Source organism: Carassius carassius, chromosome 8 (assembly GCF_963082965.1).
Source record: "Carassius carassius chromosome 8, fCarCar2.1, whole genome shotgun sequence".
Lineage (NCBI taxonomy): Eukaryota > Metazoa > Chordata > Actinopteri > Cypriniformes > Cyprinidae > Carassius > Carassius carassius.
Window position 1 is genome coordinate 32571031 of NC_081762.1, and position 24526 is coordinate 32595556.

Here is a 24526-nt window from a genome sequence, read left to right on the forward strand (position 1 = left end):
CGGGTGGTATGACCTTGCCACTGAGTATCTGGAGTGCAAACGCTGCAAAAAGAAATATCCTGCCTGGTCTGAGGACATCCTAGGACAGCTGGATATGGGCCACCGCAGTCAGTTTCCAGCTTTGCTGACATACAGGTAATTCATAATGACAATCATTCATTATTAGGTGCTTTTATATGGGTTATTTTTTACCAACTAAAGCATTTGCATGATTATACTGTTGCTTCCTTAGATACTCATGTGACAACCGGGTGCTGAGGATGATGAGGGAGAGGACACTGGGCAACAGTGTGACTCAGCTTTACAGGAAACTGATGGAACAGCACAGTGAGGCATGGACACAGCGTGTCTTGCAGTACCTGACTGCCTGCGAACCATTCACAAGGTCCTCCCTTGTGCAGCCTCCTGTGTTTGCTGATCCTCCACTTTTACCTGCCCTGCCTAAACCTAAGTGGCTGTTAGCCGTGTATGCCAGGGATGTTCTGGGGCGACTGCACGAGGTCAAGGCCAAATTAACATCTGTCTTTGGCTGTGTTCTCAAGATGGATTCGACAAAAAAGGTATCAAAGCCCTGTTTATATCCAGAAATTTGCCAAATATGGATATGTGTGTGATGTGCATACATAAAGAGCACATCTTTTATTTTTCCCAATAGGTTACAAAGAAACTTGCCGGTGCTGCTTCAGGAACAGCTGCCTGGTGCACAAATGTCGGAAATGAACACGGCCAGGTCCTTGTCTCTGTGCTGACAGCTGCCGAGGGACATGGACTGGACTCCATGGCAGCTGGTCTGATGAAACGCTACCGAGAGGCAGGAGAGGCAGCCCCAAAAGTGATCTACGTGGACAGGGACTGCTGCAGTCAGTATGGCCAATCGCAGGTGAAGATCATGTTTTCGGAGTGGGATGAGCTTGTAGTGCGCCTCGACATCTGGCACTTCATGCGGTGATTTGCTGCAGGTGTCCAGATTTGCTGCTCATCCACTCTACGGGATCTTCATGGCACGTCTGTCCACGTGCATCTTTCAGTGGGATCCAGAGGATGTGGCTGCTCTTCGCTCTGCAAAAGAGAGTGACCTGGCGGCAAAGAAGACTGGCCACATCTCAGAAAAGGCGGTCAGTGCTCGCATTACCCGGAGGGAGTTGGCACTGCACTGCCGGAGGAGGACCAGGGGGGTGGAGGAGAAAGGCAGCGTGGAGCTGTGCTGCTACAGGTGTGCTCGTGGCTCTACCTCCTTGGAGTCGTTCCACCTCCACCTGAACCGTTTTATTCCAGGTATTACATGCATATGGATTATTATTTTTCTGTAGAAAATATAAGCACTGTAACTGCTTCCATCACTTTAAAGTAATGCCACATTAATAAATGTCACACTCTACATTACAATTACTTTTTAATGTCATTAGCATTGACAAAGCTGTCTTGACTAACAAGTCACTAGTAATACAGGAATAAGTGACAATCATTTTTTATTTAGTTACACAACTCTATTAAATGTAGTATACAAGTTACTTCAGAGCACCTTATGTGTAGTACATATATTGTACATATGTGACATATAAAACCCCTTTTTTATATATTTTTTAATATTATTTAACTTTTAGGAACCAGTGCCAGCGATGCGCATTTTCAGGCCTATCTCCTTGAGGGCTTGATGCGTTGGAATGATGACCGAATGGAAGATGCCATAAAACGGGCGTCCTCCATTCGGACATATGGCAGTGCCATGAGAGAGGCTGTGGACCGGCTTAGCCGAACAGTCTTTGGGAAGCCCTGGGATGAGCGCTATCGCCCTCCTGGAGCATATACAGGTAAGAAATTTAATTTGTTCTTTTGCAATATTCTATTAAGTTATCTATTTAGCCTCCAATGTACTTGATAAATTATTAAGAGCACTTTTTTTCTTTTTTTATTATTTTATTATTGTAGGTGAATTGCTGGGAATCGAGTACCTTTACAGCCAGACTGGCAAAACACTGACTCCAGTGCTCCAGAACCCAGAGGAGGAAGACCGGCTGGTGGAGGAGGTTGATGATCAGGACCTGCTGGATGAGGGGTTTGAGGAAGAGAGCATGGAGGACATCACATTTCCAGTGCTGTATGAGGATGACCCCTGCCGTGATCTCAGAAACAGCCCCTCATCTTTGCCTCTGCCTCAGTCCCCAGCATCACTGGCTGAGCCGTCCACATCATCTGGAGGAGAGGGACAGTATCTCGCCCCTGCCTCTTCAGTGCTGTCACAGCCATCTGACACTGGAAGCAGTGTCTCCGGCGAGGCTCAGGTAAGACACTCTAAGGGCTTTATTTTGTTTCAGTCTCGTTTTATTCCAAATACACTACAAGCAAGGTGTTTTTTTTTTAAGCCTGCATTTATTTGATTCAAAATACAACAAAAGCAGTAATATTTTGAAATATTTTTACTATTTAAAATAACTGCTATCCATTTGAATATATTTAAAAAAGTAATTCAGTCTTGTGATTTCAATGCTGAATTTAACATCATTACTCAGGGCACACGATTCTTCAGAAATTATTCCAATTTGCTGCTAAAAAAAACGGGTGCCGGGTGCTATATTATTATTATTATTAGGTTAAAAATAGCTTCTAGAGATTTTTTGTTTAGGTTTCTTTGAATAGAAAGTTCAGTGTATATATTGTAACATTATAAATGTCTTTATCATCTATTTAATGCGTCCTTGCTAAATAAAAGTATTAATTTCTATAATTTAATACTAAATATATAATGATTTAAATGTTCTGACTCCACACTTTTGGATGGTATAGTGTATAATGTTAAAAAAGCTTTTTATTACAGATAAACTCTTATCTTGGATCCTTCTATTCATCAAAGAATCTTGAACAAAATGTACACAACTGTTCTAAATATTGATGATAATAATATCAATAAAAAAAGGTTTCTAGAACAACAAATCAGGATATCTGAATGATTTCTGAAGATCATGTGACACTGAAGACTCAGGAATGATGCTGAAAATACAGCTGTGCATCACAGAAATAACTTACACTTTAAACTATATTCAAATAGAAAGCATTTTTATTTTAAATAGTAAAATTATTTCACAATATAATGGCTTTTGTTGTATTTGAATAAAATAAATGCAGGCTTGTTGAGCAGAATTCTTTAAAAAATGTAAAAAAATATTTCTGTTCAAAGGCTTTTGACTGGAAGTGTATATTAACACTAATCTGCATTTACTAGGGAGCAGTCATTGGACCTGATGGCATCGCTGGGTGGGACAAGGTCCAGGATCTGGCTGGTTTCCTGGTGGGTCTTCGTGAGGCTCCTTACCTCACCGACCTGCAGGTGACAGAGGCCATCCAGCTGTGGACAGCTCTCCCTGATGTTGATAAACAGCGGGTCAACTATCAGCCTCGACATCAGCCTCAGCTGACACATGGGCGCTTTAAGGCACCGAAGCGGTCCGGAGTCACACCGGGTGTGGAGAGTGTGAAACGGTGTCTGATTGGACATCCTGGGGGTCCAGCACAGTGGCCCAGCACCAGCCGCTTGGTTGAGGCCATTTGTATGAAGCTGTGTGCTTTACACAAGTCACCGACCAAGAAGGCTGGAGTTTGCACCCCCAGGTGGTCTAAAATCCTTTCAGATTACCACCACATCCGAGACCTGGTGCTTAACAGTCGAAGGCTGATGGATGAAACAATGATCCAGCTGTTTGAGCTGAACCAGAGGACACTCATTCAGTGGTAAGCAAGGCACATTATTTGGTTCAAGGGAACTGAATACTTCTGTACACACACACACACACACACACACACACATATATATATATATAGTCCAAAAAAATTAACTAACGTAGAGAGTGTGGCCGCATTGCATCGATGCTCAGTCTGTCTCTTTAGGGCAGTGGTTCTCAAACCTGTCCTGGAGGCACCCCTGCCCTGCACATTTTTATTGTCTCCCTTATTAGACACACCCAAATAAGGTCTCGCGGTCTCTACTAATGAGCTGATGATTTGAAACAGGTGTGTTTGATGAGGAAACATTCAAAATGTGAAGGGCAGGGGTGCCTCCAGGACAGGTTTGAAAACCACTGTTTTAGGGAACTGTGCGTAATATGGCACTGTTTTGCAACCAATTTGCACAGGACCATGTCTGAAATACTTTTTGGCAGCTGTGAGCCCAAAAAAAGCTAACGTGGGAGTGTGGCAGCATTGCGTCAACGCTCAGTCGGTCTCTTTAGGGCAATGGTTTTCAAACCTTTCTTGGAGGCACCCCTGCACTGAACATTTTGTATGTCTCCCTTATTAGACACACCCAAATCAGGTCTTGCAGTCTCTACTAATGAGCTGATGATTTGAAACAGGTGTGTTAGATGAGGGGAAATGCGAAATGTGCAGGGCAGGGATGCCTCCAGGACAGGATTGAAAACCACTGATCTAGGGATGTGTGAGTAAAAGGGCAGGAGCCAACTTGGAGAATGCGGGCATCGCTCCCGCTACCTCTCGCATGCTAAGCGAGCGCTCTACCATTTGAGCTAATTCCCCTGGCCTTTCAAGAATGATGAGCATAGCTGGGAACGACGGGTTTGATGCAAAGAGGCTGTCCCTCCTCTGGGCTTGCTCCTTTGCACTGGCCGAGATTATGTTGTCGAATTTACAAATAGATTAAGCTTTTGTGTTTAAGGACCTTCTCGGTCTTGTTACGCAAGTATGCATGTGTATGGATTCTTGTATTATGTAGGCTACCTTGGAGGCTACCTACCATGGAGAAGTGTGACATCATTTACCTCTGTATACCTCGATACACCACTGTATTACTCACTATGAATTGAACATATACATACGCTTTGAACTTGAATCACGGAGGGATTTCATGTGATGTCCAGTTCTCAGGGCACTTACGTTCGAATGGAACAAATGTCTGAAGCTATACAAGAAACTTACAAAATGTGAAGAGCAGGGGGCGCGAGGACTGGAATTGAGACCCGCTGGTCTAAGTGACATCTGACCGTTTCAGCTGTCCTCCCTAACATCCCTCTACATGTTAGATACAGCCCCATTTTTAGGTCAATTAAGAGGCCAACTTGCATTCGTTAGCCTTTCACACTGTCTCGAGGACTTTGATTGCTTCCACATTAGTTCATGTTCCTTCTTTTGTTCATTCAAAATATATAGATGTCTTCATCATTTAATGCTCTCTTAGCTTTTATTTAAACCAGTGTTTTTGATAATATCAGCAGGTCTCATCTCAGCCAGAAGATCTCCCCCTTCTGTGGCCACAGACAATTCCACAGCAAGACCAGAAGTGGGTGTCGGAAGCACTTTTTAGGGTTGGTGCAAAGGGAAAGCTGGAGCTGCGTGAAAACCTACAGTTGTGGTATCACCCCCCTCCACCAGCCCTGTTGTACCACCAAGCTCCAACACCTGATAGGTTTTTTTCACAGCGTCTCTTGCTCTGGGTGCCATATAAGCTGTGGAAGGTGCGGCTCCAGTGTACTAACCCTGCCTGTGCAACGCAACAGCTGTGTGGTGGTGGACTGCACAGGAGGGTACGACAGGTGTTAGACATTGACAGATACTGCAACCTGGTGACAGAGACCCTGATCTGCACCAGGTGTAGAACCAGCTACCTGTCCTGGAGTCATGCTGTGCTGCAGCAGTTGGACCTGGCCCATCGATCTGAATTCAGGGTCATCCTCACACGCAAGTAATTATTTTGCAGTCATTTTAACTTATGTGCTACCTTTTTTGATAAATATTTCCTACAATAATTAGATACCTTACAATAAGATACTTAAATGAATACTTTTTTCCAAGGTATGCCTGTGACATTCGGGTTCTTCGCTTGCTGCGTGAGAGGGGCATGGGGAATGGCCCAGTGAGGATCATCGGCCAGCCGAGAGAGAACCACAGTGAGGAGTGGTTGAAACGTGCGCTTCGGTACACATCAGAGTGTGTGGCCTTTTTTGATAATCGTGGCCTGCATCCGGTGCACTTCCAGGAGCCACCACCACTTGCTTCAGTACCCAGCTACAAATGGCTCCTCACTGTATACAGTCAGGACATTCTCAACAGGCTCGATCACATAAAGGCCAGCATAACATCCACGTATGGATCAATTTTAAAAATGGATTCAACTAAGAAGGTCAGATAAGCTGCTTACTTGACTGTACCCTTATCTATAATGTATTTTTAGACCGAGAGAGCTTTATTTTTTTCAGTGTAACTGATTTGGATGCCTGTTGTATTATTTGCTATGCTTATTGTTTCTTTCAGATCACCAAGAAGTTGAGCGGGCCTGCGAAAGGCACAGCACAGTGGCTTACCTCAGTGGGCAATGAGATAGGTCAGGTGCTGATGAGTGTCCTGACTGCGAATGAAGGGGCTGGGTTAGACCACATGGCTGCAGGGCTCATGGAGCGATACCGGAGTGCTGGTGTTGATCCTCCCACTGTCATTTATGTGGACTGTGATTGTTGCAAGACAGTGGGAGAGACTAAATTGAAGAGGCGGTTCAGCGGCTGGCCCGATGTCATCTTCCGCCTAGACATTTGGCATTTTATGCGACGTCTGGCAGTAGGGTGCACCACTGATGCCCACCAGTCGTACCCTACTTTTATGGCTAGGCTGTCATCCTGTATTTTTGAGTGGGATGCAGGGGATCTCACTCTGCTGAGACGGGCCAAAAGGGAGCAACTCATCCAACAGGGCTGGCCTACACTGACGGAGGCAGAACTGGACCATCATTTAACTAAAGCTGAGCTGCTCCAGCACTGCAGGAGGAGAACACGAGGAGAAGAAACCACTATCCGCCTCCTTGATATGCTCATCAGAGAGCTCATGGGTGGCAAGGGGAATGATGCTCTTGGTGTTCCACTACTTGACAGTGTGAGAATGCAGCACATCTGGAATGTCCAGAGGCGGCACGTCACCTGTATCCAAGATCCTCCAAATGTGCCGCTCTATACTGAAACTGGAACTACAAACAAGGGTGGGGTGGTTCTAAAAACCTATCATTGTGCCAGAGGCTCCACATCCCTGGAATCATTTCACTGCCACCTAAGCAGATTTATTCCAGGTTTGTCATGTCAGAATATACCACATTTTGCCACTAATTCATGTTTATCAAGATATTTGCAGATTAAATTTTCTGTTTTGCATTTTCTCAAAGCAATATTTGGCTTTCTATTTCTTTTTCTAGGGAACAGCGCAAACAGCCTGAACTTCCAGATTTATCTTCTGGAAGGTTTATTACGCTGGAATCAGGACCGGGCTGAAGCTGCTGTTGCAGATGAAGGTTCAACTCTGCGCTCTTACACAGGGGAGCTGGTTTACTCTGTCAATGAGAACTACAATAAGTTGTATGGCAGGAAATTGGTCCCAAGCTTCACTCGACCTGCAGTATACACAGGTAAAAATATTTTGATAAATGCAGCTCATGATGTAGCATGTTTTTGTTAAAATTACAATTGCTTTTGGACATTAATAATGTAATTTTGACATATCAGAGAAAAATTATACTACCAGAATATTTGTACATTATTCTGTGTTCTAGGTTTCAGGGGAGAAAATAAAATACATAGTAGAATATAGAGTAATCCTGTCTTTTTATGATACCCTCTGAATTAGATATATATTGTTCATACAGAAGTGGACAACAAAATATTTACTGCATTTCTGAATAAACCTTTCTGCATAATTTCCATTAAAAACGTTTTCTGTTACAAATATTTCCTCAGGAGAGCTCATTGGAGTACAGTACTTGTTGAGGCAGAATAGTCAGCCCCTGGAGGACAAGTGCCCTACCTCTGAGAGGACCTCTCATTTGCTGGAGGAGATAGATGTGGAGGAGCAAGTGGAAATGGATGAGGGTTTCATTGATTTCTTTGGAGAGGAAGCCACAGTGGCAAATCTTGCGACATCAGATGACTTAGTCCTTTCAGGTCCACCAGTTCTACCAGCTGCACCAGTTCCCAGTGTCCAGGCTCCTTCAGCTGCACCAGTGCCCAATATAGCTGCACCTGTGCCCAGTGTCCAGACTCCACCAGTGCCCAGTGTCCAGGCTCCTTCAGCTGCACCAGTGCCCAGTATCCAGACTCCACCATGGCCCAGTGTCCAGGCTCCTTCAGCTGCACCAGTGCCCAGTGTAGCTGCACCAGTGTCCAGGCTCCTTCAGCTGCACCAGTGCCAAGTGTAGCTGCACCAGTGCCCAGTGTCCAGGCTCCACCATGGCCCAGTGTCCAGGCTCCTTCAGCTGCACAAGTGCCCAGTGTAGCGGCACCAGTGCCCATTGTCCAGGCTCCTTCAGCTGCACCAGTGCCCAGTGTAGCTGCACCAGTGCCCAGTGTCCAGGCTCCTTCAGCTGCACCAGTGCCCAGTGTCCAGACTCCACCAGTGCCCAGTGTCCAGGCTCCTTCAGCTGCACCAGTGCCCAGTGTAGCTGCACCAGTGCCCAGTGTCCAGACTCCACCAGTGCCCAGTGTCCAGGCTCCTTCAGCTGCACCAGTGCCCAGTGTAGCTGCACCAGTGGCCAGTGTCCAGGCTCCACCACTGCCCAGAGTCCGGGCTCCTTCAGCTGCACCAGTGCCCGGTGTAGCTGCACCAGTGCCCAGTGTCCAGGCTCCTTCAGCTGCACAAGTGCCCAGTGTAGCTGCACCAGTGCCCAGTGTCCAGGCTCCTTCAGCTGCACCAGTGCCCAGTGTAGCTGCACCAGTGCCCAGTGTCCTGGCTCCACCACTGCTCAGAGTCCGGGCTCCTTCAGCTGCACCAGTGCCCAGTGTCCAGGCTCCACCACTGCTCAGAGTCCGGGCTTCTTCAGCTGCACCAGTGCCCAGTGTCCAGGCTCCACCACTGCTCCGAGTCCGGGCTTCTTCAGCTGCACCAGTGCCCAGTGTCCAGGCTCCACCACTGCTCAGAGTCCGGGCTCCTTCAGCTGCACCAGTGCCCAGTGTAGCTGCACAAGTGCCCAGTGTCCAGACTCCACCACTGCTCAGTGTCCAGGCTCCTTTAGATACACCCTCAGCAATGGTAAAATTTCCTTTTCTATACGAATTGTGACTCATTTAGTTATTTGCCATTAAGCAGTAAACTTACTTAACAGCATGTAAATACCTAACCAACAGTTATATATTTCCAGGCTGTTGACGAGCACTGCATTCCTGGAATGGACCGGGTGGATGCGTTGGTGGAGTGTCTGGTGGAGCTGCGCACACAGACAAGCCTCACACTTACCAACCAACAAGTTGCGACCATTGTGGGTTTTTGGCAGAACCTGGACAAATTTCATAAAGACAGGGTAGTGTATGCTGCTCGTCATCAAGACAGGCTACTTACAGGACGTTTTAGGTCCCCGAAAAAGAAAGCTGTCTTCACTCCTGGTGTTATATTATTAAAGAAAACACCTCTACTGTATGTAGGGCACTCAGAGGAATCAATTTTTGTAAATTTTATCCCATTATACTGGAGAAATATGCATAGAAAAAATGTTGGATTTTGGTTAATTTCACCACGTGGTGAATGTTAACCAAAATGTCACACATTTTGCCAAGCTGTAACTCCGCCAAAACGGGGCCAAGCTGCACCAAAATCGGGACAAAGTCAGACCAGGGGGCCCTCTATGCGACGACACCAGCCCCAAGTCCCTATGACCCCGGGGGTCCGAGTTACAGCCCCCCAAAATTTGGAATTTGAACCGTTATAACTCAGGACCCGGACCACCCAGGAACTCGTGGTTGGTCGCATACGGTAGGCCCCTCGCCCTCTAGGGATCCCCCGAATATCCCATTATAATGTAAAAATATTCATAGAAAAAATGTTGGATTTTGGTTAATTTCACCAGAAGAAGAATGCTCATTGGTCTAGGGGTATGATTCTCGCTTTGGGTGCGAGAGGTCCCAGGTTCAAATCCCGGACGAGCCCTTGTTCAGGTTAAAACGTGAAGCTTTATTGTCTCATTGCATTCACAAACATTATCGCAGGTTTTTGCTAATCAGGCAGACACTAATGGCTAAGCCAGGCCGGTTAGCTCAGCTGGTTAGAGCGTGGTGCTAATAACGCCAAGGTCGCGGATTCGATCCCCGTACTGGCCAGCTGTTTTTATTGTCTGGGGGCTCATCTCTGCTGTGCTCTTCAGCTCCGACAAAGAGAAGGGTGATCTCACTGAAATCCCTGCTTGCTAAGCAGAGGTTTGTTGTAGCCGAAATAGCTCAGTTGGGAGAGCGTTAAACTGAAGATCTAAAAGTCCCTGGTTTGATCCCGGGATTCGGCAACATCTCCCACACTTTTCCCTTTTTTGAGGCAGGCCATTGACCAAAAATCACTGGGTTCCAACCTCTCTGTATAACTGCTTCCCCACAGCCAGAGAGCTATCTGTTTCCAAGTTGGCCTTCAACCAAGCAGTTTCGGTTCCATGGTGTAATGGTCAGCACTCTGGGCTTTGAATCCAGCGATCTGAGTTCGAATCTCGGTGAAGCCTGTGTGCTTTCTTGCCGCAGGAAAAGATAAAACAGCACTAGTTTGGCGATGGTGCCAGTGTTTGTGGCCCTGTGAGCAACAGCTGCACCAGTTAAGGTTCCATGGTGTAATGGTTAGCACTCTGGACTCTGAATCCAGTGATCTGAGTTTAAATCTCGGTGGGACCTATTTTGCCACCAGTTTGCGCAGGACAATGTCTGAAATACTTTTCGGCACCTTTTAGTTCAAAAAAATTAACTAACGTAGAGAGTGTGGCCGCATTGCATCAATGCTTAGTCTGTCTCTTTAGGGCAGTGGTTCTCAAACCTGTCCTGGAGGCACCCTGCCCTGCACATTTTTATTGTCTCCCTTATTAGACACACCCAAATCAGGTCTTGCAGTCTCTACTAATGAGCTGATGATTTGAAACAGGTGTGTTAGATGAGGGGAAATGCGAAATGTGCAGGACAGCGATGCCTCCAGTACAGGATTGAAAACCACTGATCTAGGGATGTGTGAGTAAAAGGGCAGGAGCCAACTAGGAGAATGCAGGCATCGATCCCGCTACCTCTCGCTTGCGCCCACTGCTTCCCACCGACTGAGCCAAAGTAAGCACAAAGTAAGCCCACATGAGCCAATCGCGTTTCGCCTGTGGCTTACTTTTGACCAATCGCGTTTCACCTGTGGCTTACTTTTGACCAATCGCGTTTCGCCTGTGGCTTACTTTTGAACAATCGCGTTTCTCTCCTGTGGCCTCCTTTTGACCAATCGCCGTTGTTGTCATCTTTGTTAAAGGTAAGGCTATTACTTCATTCATTGAAAACTGGTCATTATTTGTTCATATACAGTGTGTATTTTTGGAAAATGAATCGTGTCAGTATAGCTAGCTAGCATGTACAGTTCATGCTTTCTTCAGTACCTGTGAACCTGTAACTTTTCACATGATAAATGATCAGATAAGTTAAATTTATCGACCGTCAGCTAATTAAGCTATGCTACTGTCAACAATGATGTGTTTATGGTCTAAGAAATCATGGTTTCTGGGCCCTATGAATGAAAATAATGATTAAACTATTTACATTTATATTTGGTATTAACACATAATAACACACACACATTTTAATTGTAAAAATCGTTACCAAATTGTTGTGGAGATATGGAAAACTGCATTTACCAAGAAATAATTGATATTTTCTAAAATAATGTAATAATAATGACTTTTTTTATAAAAAAACATTGAGAGTCTTAACTAAAGACAAACAAAAAAAGGCCAAATGTATCCATATGGGCCAAAGTATGTGGGAATAGTGCTCATTTTAATTTAGGTAGACCAGAAAGTTAAAAACACAGAAAAATGGCTGAGATTTTAAGAGGTAAAAGCACCTGGTGTAACCCTGGGGTAAGATGACAACATTTGAAGTATGATATGTTTAATGTAATATTTTGTAGACTGGTGTGTGTGTAATCATGGTTTAAGATGACAGCATTGAAAATAAAAGGAAATTTCAGACTTCATATTGACGTTACATATTTTATATGTCAGGGATTCCTGTCCTTTGTAGAAAACTCATCTTCAGGACAGTTTATGTAATGGCCATGTTTATTACCACAGTAATATAGTTTATGCGTAGCTTGTTAAATTATTGTTAAACAGTTAACATACAGGTGTCTTTTAGATTGCAAAAGGTAGTAGTCTTTTTCTGATTTTCATTTCAGAAAATGTATGCATATCCCTCTTTTCAACGGCAATCGGCAACATCAAGCCGACTCCTCATGGCACCTTCGGTGGAGGCGAGGCGCCTTGAAAATGTGGAGTCTGGAAGGGCCAAACCTAAGGAGGAGGTGCTGTCAGAGGCCAGTACTTTTGTCAGCACAAACGGTGGAGACCCCAGTGACCAGTTTTTAGTACTGGCTCACTGCAAACTTCAGTTTGGGAAGTACCAGGGCCAGAGATTTAGATGGCTCCTGGAAAACTCTCTGGGGTATGCCGTGTATTAGGTGCTCAGCATTTCCAATGAGACGGCGCAGACAACACCCCTGTCAGAAAATAAACAACTGTTCCTACAGTACACTTCTCAAATTAGAGATGGCAGAAGAAGTGGAGAAGTATCAGAGGAAGCAGGAAATGCAGACAGAAGCCCGGGCAACTGGAGACCAGGGCTGCTTGATGGTGGAGTTTGGTGACTTCCAGGGCCGGTCCATGAAAGATGTTTATGAGGACCAGAGCAAGGAGGCTCAAGCCCTCATCAGGTACCTCGTTAAGGCAGATGCCAGGCCCAAAACCAACATGGCCATTTTCAAGACATATGTCCTGAAAAGACGGGCTTCTGCTGTGGGCACCAGCGTACGTCAGCCTGCACCTCACGCTGCAACCTCCAGTGTTTCTGCAACCACTGCACCTCCACCTGCAGCTATCCAAACTGGTGTACAGAAGACCGCAACTGTGAAAGCGCTGTTGGCACGTGGCAAAAATTTGTCGCCTTCACAGCTGGCAAAAAAACTCACGTCACCAGTTAAAGCCTGTGAGTAGGAGTGTGAATATAGAATTTTACCTACAGCATTTCTACATATATTAATTTATCATTATGGCAAACTTGTCTACTTGCCGTTTCCAGATCCATTATTGCAGTGCACTTTACCTCCTCCAGCAGCAGAACCCCCAGCCAAACATTTGCCCCCCATGCAGCTTTTCGCTACTGGTAAGTAAGCACCATCTTACATATGTTTGTCTCTGTGTATTGTTCACAATGATAGTTTTAACATTTGTGCTCCAGGCAAGTCCATTCCCACTGCTGAAGATGACGATGAGGAGCTGGTATTTGCTGCATCACAATGTGAAGGACAGCTAAATACAGGTGTGGCATATGACACAAATGCACATATTACAAGAATGTTTTGTGAAAACACACTGAGAAGCGTTATTTCTTGGGGGAAAATAATCAACATTTTAAAATATGTTTTGTTTACAATACAGAATTATATCATATCATGCCTCAAGCGGGATGCTTTCTTTGAGTGCACTTCTTCAAAACGTAAGGATGTTCCAAGGTGTCAGTGTATTTATTTGCGTTTCCGAACTTACCCGTTGTTAGATAATCACCAGATAACTTTTTCACACCGCTTGCTCTTCTCACACACTCTTCAGCTCTCCCTGAGCAGACAGGATGGTTGAGATTCATTGTTCTAATGATTAGAGGAACAGTTTTTCCCTACTCTATCTGTGTGTATGCTTCATGTCCGTGGGCTTCGTTGCTTTACACTTAATTCATCACACCACATTTTCCTTCCTCCATTCCATCTGATCCTCATTCTCAGTGAGCTGCACTGATTCCATTCTCCTTAAATTAATATAGTGTATGCTGTGTTCTTTGCTTCCTTAACACTAGTACCACTTTCTTCACTCTCGTTCCTAAATATAACATAATAATTATGAATACTTGTCCAAAAATTGTGCTTTGCAGGCTGTTTGTCCACTGCATTTATGGCATATTACTATCAAATGCAACAGTCATCCTTATTGATTTTTTTTTACTATTCACTCAGAGGACTGTGCTGGTCCATCTCCATCAGTGGAAACTGCCAAGGCACCAGCTCCTTCACATCACCAGCCACCAGCTGAGCTTCCAAGTCACTGGAAAGATCAACTTCCACCTTTCCAGCATGAGTGGATCCGGAACACACTATTTAAGGCCAACCCACGAACCGGCAAGTCAGAACTAGTGTCCCAGCTGAAACTTTGGTGGTATCCTCCTCAGCCCCCTTTAATAAACAATCAGCCCCCTGCCTCACCTGACCTCTTCTTCTGGCCCCTTTTCTTATGGATGCCGCTGAAGATGTGGTTATTTCCTCTTGTCTGTGTTCGCCCAGACTGTGGTAAGCACAGACTAACAGCGGCAGGAATTTACCGTACCGTGCGTAAGGTCTTGGACATCGACGGGTGGTATGACCTTGCCACTGAGTATCTGGAGTGCAAACGCTGCAAAAAGAAATATCCTGCCTGGTCTGAGGACATCCTAGGACAGGTGGATATGGGCCACCGCAGTCAGTTTCCAGCTTTGCTGACATACAGGTAATTCATAATGACAATCATTCATTATTAGGTGCTTTTATATGGGTTATTTTTTACCAACTAAAGCATTTGCATGATTATACTGTTGTTTCCTTAGATACTCATGTGACAACCGGGTGCTGAGGATGATGAGGGAGAGGACACTGGGCAACAGTGTGACTCAGCTTTACAGGAAGCTGATGGAACAGCACAGTGAGGCATGGACACAGCGTGTCTTGCAGTACCTGACTGTCTGCGAACCATTCACAAGGTCCTCCATTGTGCAGCCTCCTGTGTTTGCTGATCCTCCACTTTTACCTGCCCTGCCTAAACCTAAGTGGCTGTTAGCCGTGTTAACATCTATTAACAATTAACATCTGTCTTTGGCTGTGTTCTAAAGATGGATTCGACAAAAAAGGTATCAAAGCCCTGTTTATATCCAGAAATTTGCCAGATATGGATATGTTTGTGATGTGCGTACATAAAGAGCACATCTTTTATTTTTCCCAATAGGTCACAAAGAAACTTGCCGGTGCTGCTTCAGGAACAGCTGCCTGGTGCACAAATATCGGAAATGAACACGGCCAGGTCCTTGTCTCTGTGCTGACAGCTGCCGAGGGACATGGACTGGACTCCATGGCAGCTGGTCTGATGAAACGCTACCGAGAGGCAGGAGAGGCAGCCCCAAAAGTGATGTACGTGGACAGGGACTGCTGCAGTCAGTATGGCCAATCGCGGGCGAAGATCATGTTTTCGGAGTGGGATGAGCTTGTAGTGCGCCTCGACATCTGGCACTTCATGCGGCGATTTGCTGCAGGTGTCACGACAGAGGCTCATCCACTCTACGGGATCTTCATGGCACGTCTGTCCACGTGCATCTTTCAGTGGGATCCAGAGGATGTGGCTGCTCTTCGCTCTGCAAAAGAGAGTGACCTGGCGGCAAAGAAGACTGGCCACATCTCAGAAAAGGCGGTCAGTGCTCGCATTACCCGGAGGGAGTTGGCACTGCACTGCCGGAGGAGGACCAGGGGGGTGGAGGAGACCGCCAGATTGATTGGGTCACTGATTGATCATTTTGACAGTGCGGATGGGAAGGACCCCCTGGGAGTTCCTCTGCTGGACCACGAACGGATCCAGCAGATATGGAAGGAACAGCGCAAGCACGTCCAGTGTATACAAGACCCAGAGGACTTTCCGCTGTACATGAAGACAGGGACACTGAAGAAAGGCAGCGTGGAGCTGTGCTGCTACAGGTGTGCTCGTGGCTCTACCTCCTTGGAGTCGTTCCACCTCCACCTGAACCGTTTTATTCCAGGTATTACATGCACATGGATTATTATTTTTCTGTAGAAAATATAAGCACTGTAACTGCTTCCATCACTTTAAAGTAATGCCGCATTAATAAATGTCACACTCTACATTACAATTACTTTTTAATGTCATTAGCATTGACAAAGCTGTCTTGACTAACAAGTCACTAGTAATACAGGAATAAGTGACAATCATTTTTAATTTAGTTACACAACTCTATTAAATGTAGTATACAAGTTACTTCAGAGCACCTTATGTGTAGTACATATATTGTACATATGTGACATATAAAACCCTTTTTTATATATTTTTTAATATTATTTAACTTTTAGGAACCAGTGCCAGCGATGCGCATTTTCAGGCCTATCTCCTTGAGGGCTTGATGCGTTGGAATGATGACCGAATGGAAGATGCCATAAAACGGGCGTCCTCCATTCGGACATATGGCAGTGCCATGAGAGAGGCTGTGGACCGGCTTAGCCGAATAGTCTTTGGGAAGCCCTGGGATGAGCGCTATCGCCCTCCTGGAGCATATACAGGTAAGAAATTTAATTTGTTCTTTTGCAATATTCTATTAAGTTATCTATTTAGACTCCAATGTACTTGATAAATTATTAAGAGCACTTTTTTTCTTTTTTCATTATTTTATTATTGTAGGTGAATTGCTGGGAATCGAGTACCTTTACAGCCAGACTGGCAAAACACTGACTCCAGTGCTCCAGAACCCAGAGGAGGAAGACCGGCTGGTGGAGGAGGTTGATGATCAGGACCTGCTAGATGAGGGGTTTGAGCAAGAGAGCATGGAGGACATCACAGTTCCAGTGCTGTATGAGGATGACCCCTGCCGTGATCTCAGAAACAGCCCCTCATCTTTGCCTCTGCCTCAGTCCCCAGCATCACTGGCTGAGCCGTCCACATCATCTGGAGGAGAGGGACAGCATCTCGCCCCTGCCTCTTCAGTGCTGTCACAGCCATCTGACACTGGAAGCAGTGTCTCCGGCGAGGCTCAGGTAAGACACTCTAAGGGCTTTATTTTGTTTCAGTCTCGTTTTATTCCAAATACACTACAAGCAAGGTGTTTTTTTTTAAGCCTGCATTTATTTGATTCAAAATACAACAAAAGCAGTAATATTTTGAAATATTTTTACTATTTAAAATAACTGCTATCCATTTGAATATATTTAAAAAAGTAATTCAGTCTTGTGATTTCAATGCTGAATTTTAGCATCATTACTCAGGGCACACGATACTTCAGAAATCATTCCAATTTGCTGCTAAAAAAAACCGGGTGCCGGGTGCTATATTATTATTATTATTATTATTAGGTTAAAAATAGCTCCTAGAGATTTTTTGTTTAGGTTTCTTTGATGAATAGAAAGTTCAGTATATATTGTAACATTATAAATGTCTTTATCATTTATTTAATGCGTCCTTGCTAAATAAAAGTATTAATTTCTATAATTTAATACTAAATATATAATGATTTAAATGTTCTGACTCCACACTTTTGGATGGTATAGTGTATAATGTTAAAAAAGCTTTTTATTACAGATAAACTCTTATCTTTGATCCTTCTATTCATCAAAGAATCTTGAACAAAATGTACACAACTGTTCTAAATATTGATAATAATATCAATAAAAAAAGGTTTCTAGAACAACAAATCAGGATATCTGAATGATGCTAAAAATACAGCTGTGCATCACAGAAATAACTTACACTTTAAACTATATTCAAATAGAAAGCATTTTTATTTTAAATAGTAAAATTATTTCACAATATAATGGCTTTTGTTGTATTTGAATAAAATAAATGCAGGCTTGTTGAGCAGAATTCTTTAAAAAATGTAAAAAACTGGAAGTGTATATTAACACTAATCTGCATTTACTAGGGAGCAGTCATTGGACCTGATGGCATCGCTGGGTGGGACAAGGTCCAGGATCTGGCTGGTTTCCTGGTGGGTCTTCGTGAGGCTCCTTACCTCACCGACCTGCAGGTGACAGAGGCCATCCAGCTGTGGACAGTTCTCCCTGATGTTGATAAACAGCGGGTCAACTATCAGCCTCGACATCAGCCTCAGCTGACACATGGGCGCTTTAAGGCACCGAAGCGGTCCGGAGTCACACCGGGTGTGGAGAGTGTGAAACGGTGTCTGATTGGACATCCTGGGGGTCCAGCACAGTGGCCCAGCACCAGCCGCTTGGTTGAGGCCATTTGTATGAAGCTGTGTGCTTTACACAAGTCACCGACCAAGAAGGCTGGAGTTTGCACCCCCAGGTGGTCTAAAATCCTTTCAGATTACCACCACATCCGAGACCTAGTGCTTAACAGTCGAAGGCTGATGGATGAAACAATGATCCAGCTGTTTGAGCTGAACCAGAGGACACTCATTCAGTGGTAAGCAAGGCACATTATTTGGTTCAAGGGAACTGAATACTTCTGTACACACACACACACACACACACACATATATATATATATTTTACAAGTAATTTACTTTCAGGTTTCAACGGCAGCAGAAGAATCAGGAAATGAGTGTCCTCGCCCAGGGACTGACTCCATCTGACCCAATTGATGTGGCTGATACGCAGCTTCCTCTGCCGAGGGAAAAATTGGATGACGTGCCATCAACATCAGGCCCAAAACATCAATTTATCCTTCCGCCAAATCGAGAAGGACAGGCTCCAATTCTGCGACCGGGTCGCCGGCCCACTTCTGCCAAAAGGGAGTGCCCTATCGCACCCGTCCCCACAGCAGCAGGAGTTGTGCAGCCCATTTCAGCACCTGGGTCATTGTTAGGCACACTAGTCCTTAACCCAGACATGACTGTGTCGATGGTGATTCCATCTTCTGGTGCTTTGACATCCGGTCCAGGCCCAGCTCCGCCTGCTCCAGCGCCTGCTCCAGCGCTGCTGCTTCTGTGTCCCGTTACACCCAGAGGAACAGGTATAACTGCTTCCCCACAGCCAGAGAGCTATCTGTTTCCAAGTTGGCCTCCTCCCTTCCGGGACTGGAATTGAGACCCGCTGGTCTAAGTGACATCTGACCGTTTCAGCTGTCCTCCCTAACATCCCTCTACATGTTAGATACAGCCCCATTTTTAGGTCAATTAAGAGGCCAACTTGCATTCGTTAGCCTTTCACACTGTCTCGAGGACTTTGATTGCTTCCACATTAGTTCATGTTCCTTCTTTTGTTGATGCTGAAATAGCTCTTTTTTCTTGGCTTTGGGCAAGAAGGCTCGTTGGTCTAGGGGTATGATTCTCGCTTTGGGTGCGAAAGGTCCCGGTTTCAAATCCTGGACGAGCCCTTGTTCAGGTTAAAACGTTAAGCTTTATTGTCTCATTGCATTCACAAACATTATGGCAGGTTTTTTCCAATCAGGCAGACACGGAGGGCTAAGTTAGCTCAGCTGGTTAGAGCGTGGTGCTATAACTCCAAGGTCGTGGGTTCGATCCCCGTATTGGCCAGCTGTTTTTATTGTCTGGGGGCTCATCTCTGATCTGCTCTTCAGCTCTGACAAAGAGTAGGGTGATCTCACTGAAATCCCTGCTTGCTAAGCAGAGGTTTGTTGTAGCCAAAATAGCTCAGTTGGGAGAGCGTTAGACTGAAGATCTAAAGGTCTCTGGTTCGATTCCGGGTTTCGGCAACATCTCCCACACTTTTCCCTTTTTTGAGGAGGGCCATTGACCAAAAATCACTGGGTTCCAACCTCTCTGTATAACTGCTTCCCCACAGCCAGAGAGCTATCTGTTTCCAAGTTGGCCTCCAACCAATCAGTTTCGGTTCCATGGTGTAATGGTCAGCACTCTGGGCTTTGAATCCAGCGATCTGAGATCGAATCTCGGTGGAGCCTGTGTGTTTCTTGCCACTGGAAAAGATAAAACAGCACTAGTTTGGCGATGGTGCCAGTGTTTGTGGCCCTGTGAGCAACAGCTGCACCAGTTAAGGTTCCATGGTGTAATGGTTAGAACTCTGGACTCTGAATCCAGTGATCCGAGTTCAAATCTCGGTGGGACCTATTTTGCCACCAGTTTGCGCAGGACAATGTCTGAAATACTTTTCGGCACCTTTTAGTCCCAAAAAATTAACTAACGTAGAGAGTGTGGCCGCATTGCATCGATGCTCAGTCTGTCTCTTTAGGGCAGTGGTTCTCAAACCTGTCCTGGAGGCACCCTGCCCTGCACATTTTTATTGTCTCCCTTATTAGACACACCCAAATAAGGTCTCACGGTCTCTACTAATGAGCTGATGATTTGAAACAGGTGTGTTAGATGAGGGAAACATTCAAAATATGAAGGGCAGGGGTGCCTCCAGGACAGGTTTGAAAACCACTGCTTTAGGGAACTGTGCGTAAAATGGCACTGTTTTGCAACCAATTTGTACAGGACCATGTCTGAAATACTTTTTGGTAGCTATGAGCCCAAAAAAAGCTAACGTGGGAGTGTGGCAGCATTGCGTCAATGCTCAGTCGGTCTCTTTAGGGCAATGGTTTTCAAACCTTTCCTGGAGGCACCCCTGCCCTGAACATTTTGTATGTCTCCCTTATTAGACACACCCGAATCAGGTCTTGCAGTCTCTACTAATGAGCTGGGGTCTCATTTATAAAACTATGCGTAGGATCTTTACTAAAAGTTTACGTGCGCCCAAAAGCCAAAAATGGCGTACGCCAAAAAATATTCCGATTTATAAAACCGTGCGTACGCACACCTGTAAGCAATGTTCCCTTTATAAATCACAGATCACCCGCAGATGTGCGTACGTGAACCAGCCTCATATCCCGCCCTGTACACGCCCATTTTTAACCATAAATAGTCAATGCAAATCACCTCATGATTGCTGATCAGCATGTAAATGAGAGTGGAATCCCATATATACCTGGAAAACTGGCATGCGACCCGCCAATTAATTAATCCAAGAAAGTGAAAACGTGCATTTCTGTTAGCCTAATTTTAATAATGGCGACAGGTGAGAAAAGAGGAAAAAAACGTAATTTCTCAGATACTGAGATTGAAACACTTGTAGGGGAGGTGGAGGCTCGGAAAACTGTGTTATTTGGTGGCCACAGCAGTGGGGTCACTAATAAAAAGAAGCAGTGCGAGTGGCAAAGTATTGCTTCTGCCGTCAATTGTGTCAGTGGGACAGAACGGACAGTTGCAGAATTAAAGAAAAAATGGTCCGACCTGAAGGTATACAAATTTTTTTTTTACCAACATGTTACATTTGTGTTTTATTAGGCTATATACCTATATAAATAGCAATATTGATTTTCAAAAAGTTTTATTTACATGTGCTTACAGTATGCAAAATATGTGAAATAAAGATTCTCATTCATTCAAGGTGGAGGCAAAGAGAAAACTGTCCTCCCACCGCCAGAGCGTGGCTGCAACTGGTGGGGGCCCATGTACAGCTGATCTCACATCAGTGGACAGCAAAATCGCGGCTATAATTGGGGAGGTCAGCGTGTGTGGTATTGTGTCGGAAAAGGAGGGAGACACTGACGTGACTGAAACCACAGAGGAGCAAGGTTAAACCGATTTTTAATCATTAACGCTGTACATTTGAGTGTGTGGGGTGATAAATGGATAAATGTTGCCAATTGTTTGTCCTCCAGTCCTTCCGGAGTCTGAAGCTGTAAATGAACAGGAGGTTCAGGGTGAGGGGTTCTCAGATGCAGATGCACAGCGTCCGGCTCAAAGCAGTGCCCCTTCTGCGTCTGGCACGTCCAAAAGTGGTCGGGTACTCACTGACGCAGTCCTGCAGTTACAGCGAGAGACAATAAACGCTGTCAACAGGGTTGCAGATGAGCTACGGCAGATGAGAGAAGTGATGCAAGAAATTGCACAATCATTAAAAGATGCAGTTAAAACATGAACCTTGAGTTTTGTCTTTCTTTACAAACGCCGCATGACATCCTCACGGATTCTTGCACCTCGTTGATATCCCTCTTGTCGGCCAGGGGGCTGTGGCTCGGGGTCGTAATGCTGGGGTAGAGGGAGATCAGGAGGGAGAGGAATACCGTTTCTCAGTGCTATATTGTGCAAAACACCACACGCCCTGACAATCTTGCACACTTTTGCTGGATGGTATAAAAGTCTGCCACCCGAGGCATCCAGAGCACGCCATCTGCATTTCAGGATGCCGATGGCACGATCCACAACTGCGCGGGCACGAGAGTGGACCTCGTTATAATGAGTTTCCTCTGCGGGTTTAAAAATGGGGTGAGGAGCCAGCGTCTCAGGGGGTAGCCACTGTCGCCTGCAGGTTATAATTATATTAAAAACAAAATTGTTACAGTTTCTACTTTTTAATATTGTTAAACTCACCAAGAAGCCAGCCATCACGTACTGCGCCTGCATTTAGTCTGTTCCCTACACTGCTATGTGTCAAGATAAAGGAATCATGTGTTGAACCAGGCCAGCGTGCCACAATGTTTGTGAGGGTCATGTTGGAGTCACATATGATTTGCACATTAATAGAATGCACATGCTTTCTATTAACATAAGCAAATTCATTTTCAGATGGTGCCCTTATAGCAACATGAGTGCAGTCAATTGCGCCGATTACATTTGGGAAACCAGACATTGCTGCAAATTGCGTTTTAATTTCGGCCTGTTCTCGCACAGTGTAGGGGAACCTGATGTATCGACTAACCATATTAAGTATACCATTTAAAACGACAGATATTATGGCACTCAGGGACGGCTGTGATATACCAGACCTATAGGGTGAGATGATAGATTCCAATAGAATTATTTCATATACAAAAAGGTCTTAGAGACAAATTTGAGGATTACTTATAGTTTTTTTATATTATTAATTTACCTGTCTGCCAATTCCCGCTGGAAACAGCCGGTTGCCAACAACCCCAGAGTGGTGAGGACTTGTATTTGGACTGGGATGGCATGGTTCCGGCGTGTTGCCCTCTCTAATACTGGACCCAATTCAGCACATAGATCCAAGAGCACAGCTCTAGGGAATCTAAATCGGCTTATTAGCCAGTCATCATCATGGGCCAGGAAATCATCATGGTCCCTGAAAACTCGTTCTCTCCTTATTCTGCCATTAGCGTAATCCTCCAACAGTGCCAGGAGTGCCATCATGAAGCATTACATACCCGGGTCACCGGAGAATTTATATGTTTCTAGCAAATAGACTGATCGTTAACACCTTGACAAAATCACTTAATTAATTTGTGGGCGAAAATTTAAGACGAAAATGTTATAGTGAACACATGCTTCTTGACGGTTTTGTAATGAACACCGTAATAGTTAGGACCGATGATGAGTAGCGATTGTGCTTCATGACTGTATTTGCAGACTTTGACATTTTATGATATAGGCTATGTACATTAAGGAAAATATTTCCTTTATACACTGTGTTCTGCAGTTCTCTAATAAAAGGGTATTTCATGCTATTCTGTAGGCTATCACATGTATCGCGCCATGTCCTCCTGTGCTCCCGTTGTGGACAATGTGACTGTAAGGCAGCGCTGATTATTATTTTATTTTACTTTTAATACATTTTGCATTACGTTTGGATTTTACTAGATGTATATAGCCTAAAACAATCGGCACAAATAACACTGTTGGATTTAATCTTCATGATAATGTGGATATAACGTATGAAATGGAGTGAAAATTAAATGTCATTCATTCTTATAATCGTTCTTCTCACATTTATTTTCTACAATCTAACTTCAGTTCACGACCTCACCATCGGTGTCGCCAATTCCCTTTGTCTCCAGAATGTGCGTACGCACGGCTCAAAGTTTGCTTAAAGGTGCGCACATTCTCCCGTCAAGTTTGTTTTTTATAGATCACAACCTTTGCGTGGGAACTGGCGTACGTACGTTTCCAGCCCCGTTTTGTGCGTACGCACGCTTTATAAATGAGGCCCCAGGGCAGTGGTGCCTCCAGGAAAGGTTTGAAAACCATTGCCCTAAAGAGACCGACTGAGCGTTGACGCAATGCTGCCACACTCCCACGTTAGCTTTTTTTGGGCTCACAGCTGCCAAAAAGTATTTCAGACATGGTCCTGTGCAAATTGGTTGCAAAACAGTGCCATTTTACGCACAGTTCCCTAAAGCAGTGGTTTTCAAACCTGTCCTGGAGGCACCCCTGCCCTTCACATTTTGAATGTTTCCCTCATCTAACACACCTGTTTCAAATCATCAGCTCATTAGTAGAGACCGCATTTGGGTGTGTCTAATAAGGGAGACAAAAAAAAAGGGGAAGGGCAGGGGTGCCTCCAGGACAGGTTTGAGAACCACTGCCCTAAAGAGACAGACTGAGCATCGATGTAATGCGGCCACACTCTCTACGTTAGTTAATTTTTTTGGAATAAAAGGTGGCGAAAAGTATTTCAGACATTGTCCTGCGCAAACTGGTGGCAAAATAGGTCCCACGGAGATTTGAACATAAATCACTTGATTCAGAGTCCAGAGTGCTAACCATTACACCATGGAACCTTAACTGGTGCAGCTGTTGCTCACAGGGCCACAAACACTGGCACCATTGCCAAACTAGTGCTGTTTTATCTTTTCCTGCGGCAAGAAAGCACACAGGCTCCACCGAGATTCGAACTCAGATCGCTGGATTCAAAGCCCAGAGTGCTGACCATTACACCATGGAACCACAACTGCTTGGTTGGAGGCCAACTTGGAAACAGATAGCTCTCTGGCTGTGGGGAAGCAGTTATACAGAGAGGTTGGAACCCAGTGATTTTTGGTCAA

General features: G+C 44.9%; 4 non-coding genes across 4 annotated transcripts; 3 read left to right on the top strand and 1 right to left on the bottom strand.

The window, feature by feature from the left end:
- Nucleotides 1-9996: 9996 nt before the first annotated feature.
- trnai-aau (transfer RNA isoleucine (anticodon AAU)) lies at nucleotides 9997-10070 on the top strand. The gene has a single exon. It is a non-coding gene; the product is annotated as a tRNA-Ile (tRNA).
- A 9298-nt stretch (nucleotides 10071-19368) lies between these two features.
- On the top strand, nucleotides 19369-19441 carry trnaf-gaa (transfer RNA phenylalanine (anticodon GAA)). The gene has a single exon. It is a non-coding gene; the product is annotated as a tRNA-Phe (tRNA).
- Nucleotides 19442-19576: 135 nt separating this feature from the next.
- trnaq-uug (transfer RNA glutamine (anticodon UUG)) lies at nucleotides 19577-19648 on the top strand. The gene has a single exon. It is a non-coding gene; the product is annotated as a tRNA-Gln (tRNA).
- Nucleotides 19649-24356: 4708 nt separating this feature from the next.
- Nucleotides 24357-24428, bottom strand: trnaq-uug (transfer RNA glutamine (anticodon UUG)). The gene has a single exon. It is a non-coding gene; the product is annotated as a tRNA-Gln (tRNA).
- Between the last annotated feature and the right edge of the window lie 98 nt (nucleotides 24429-24526).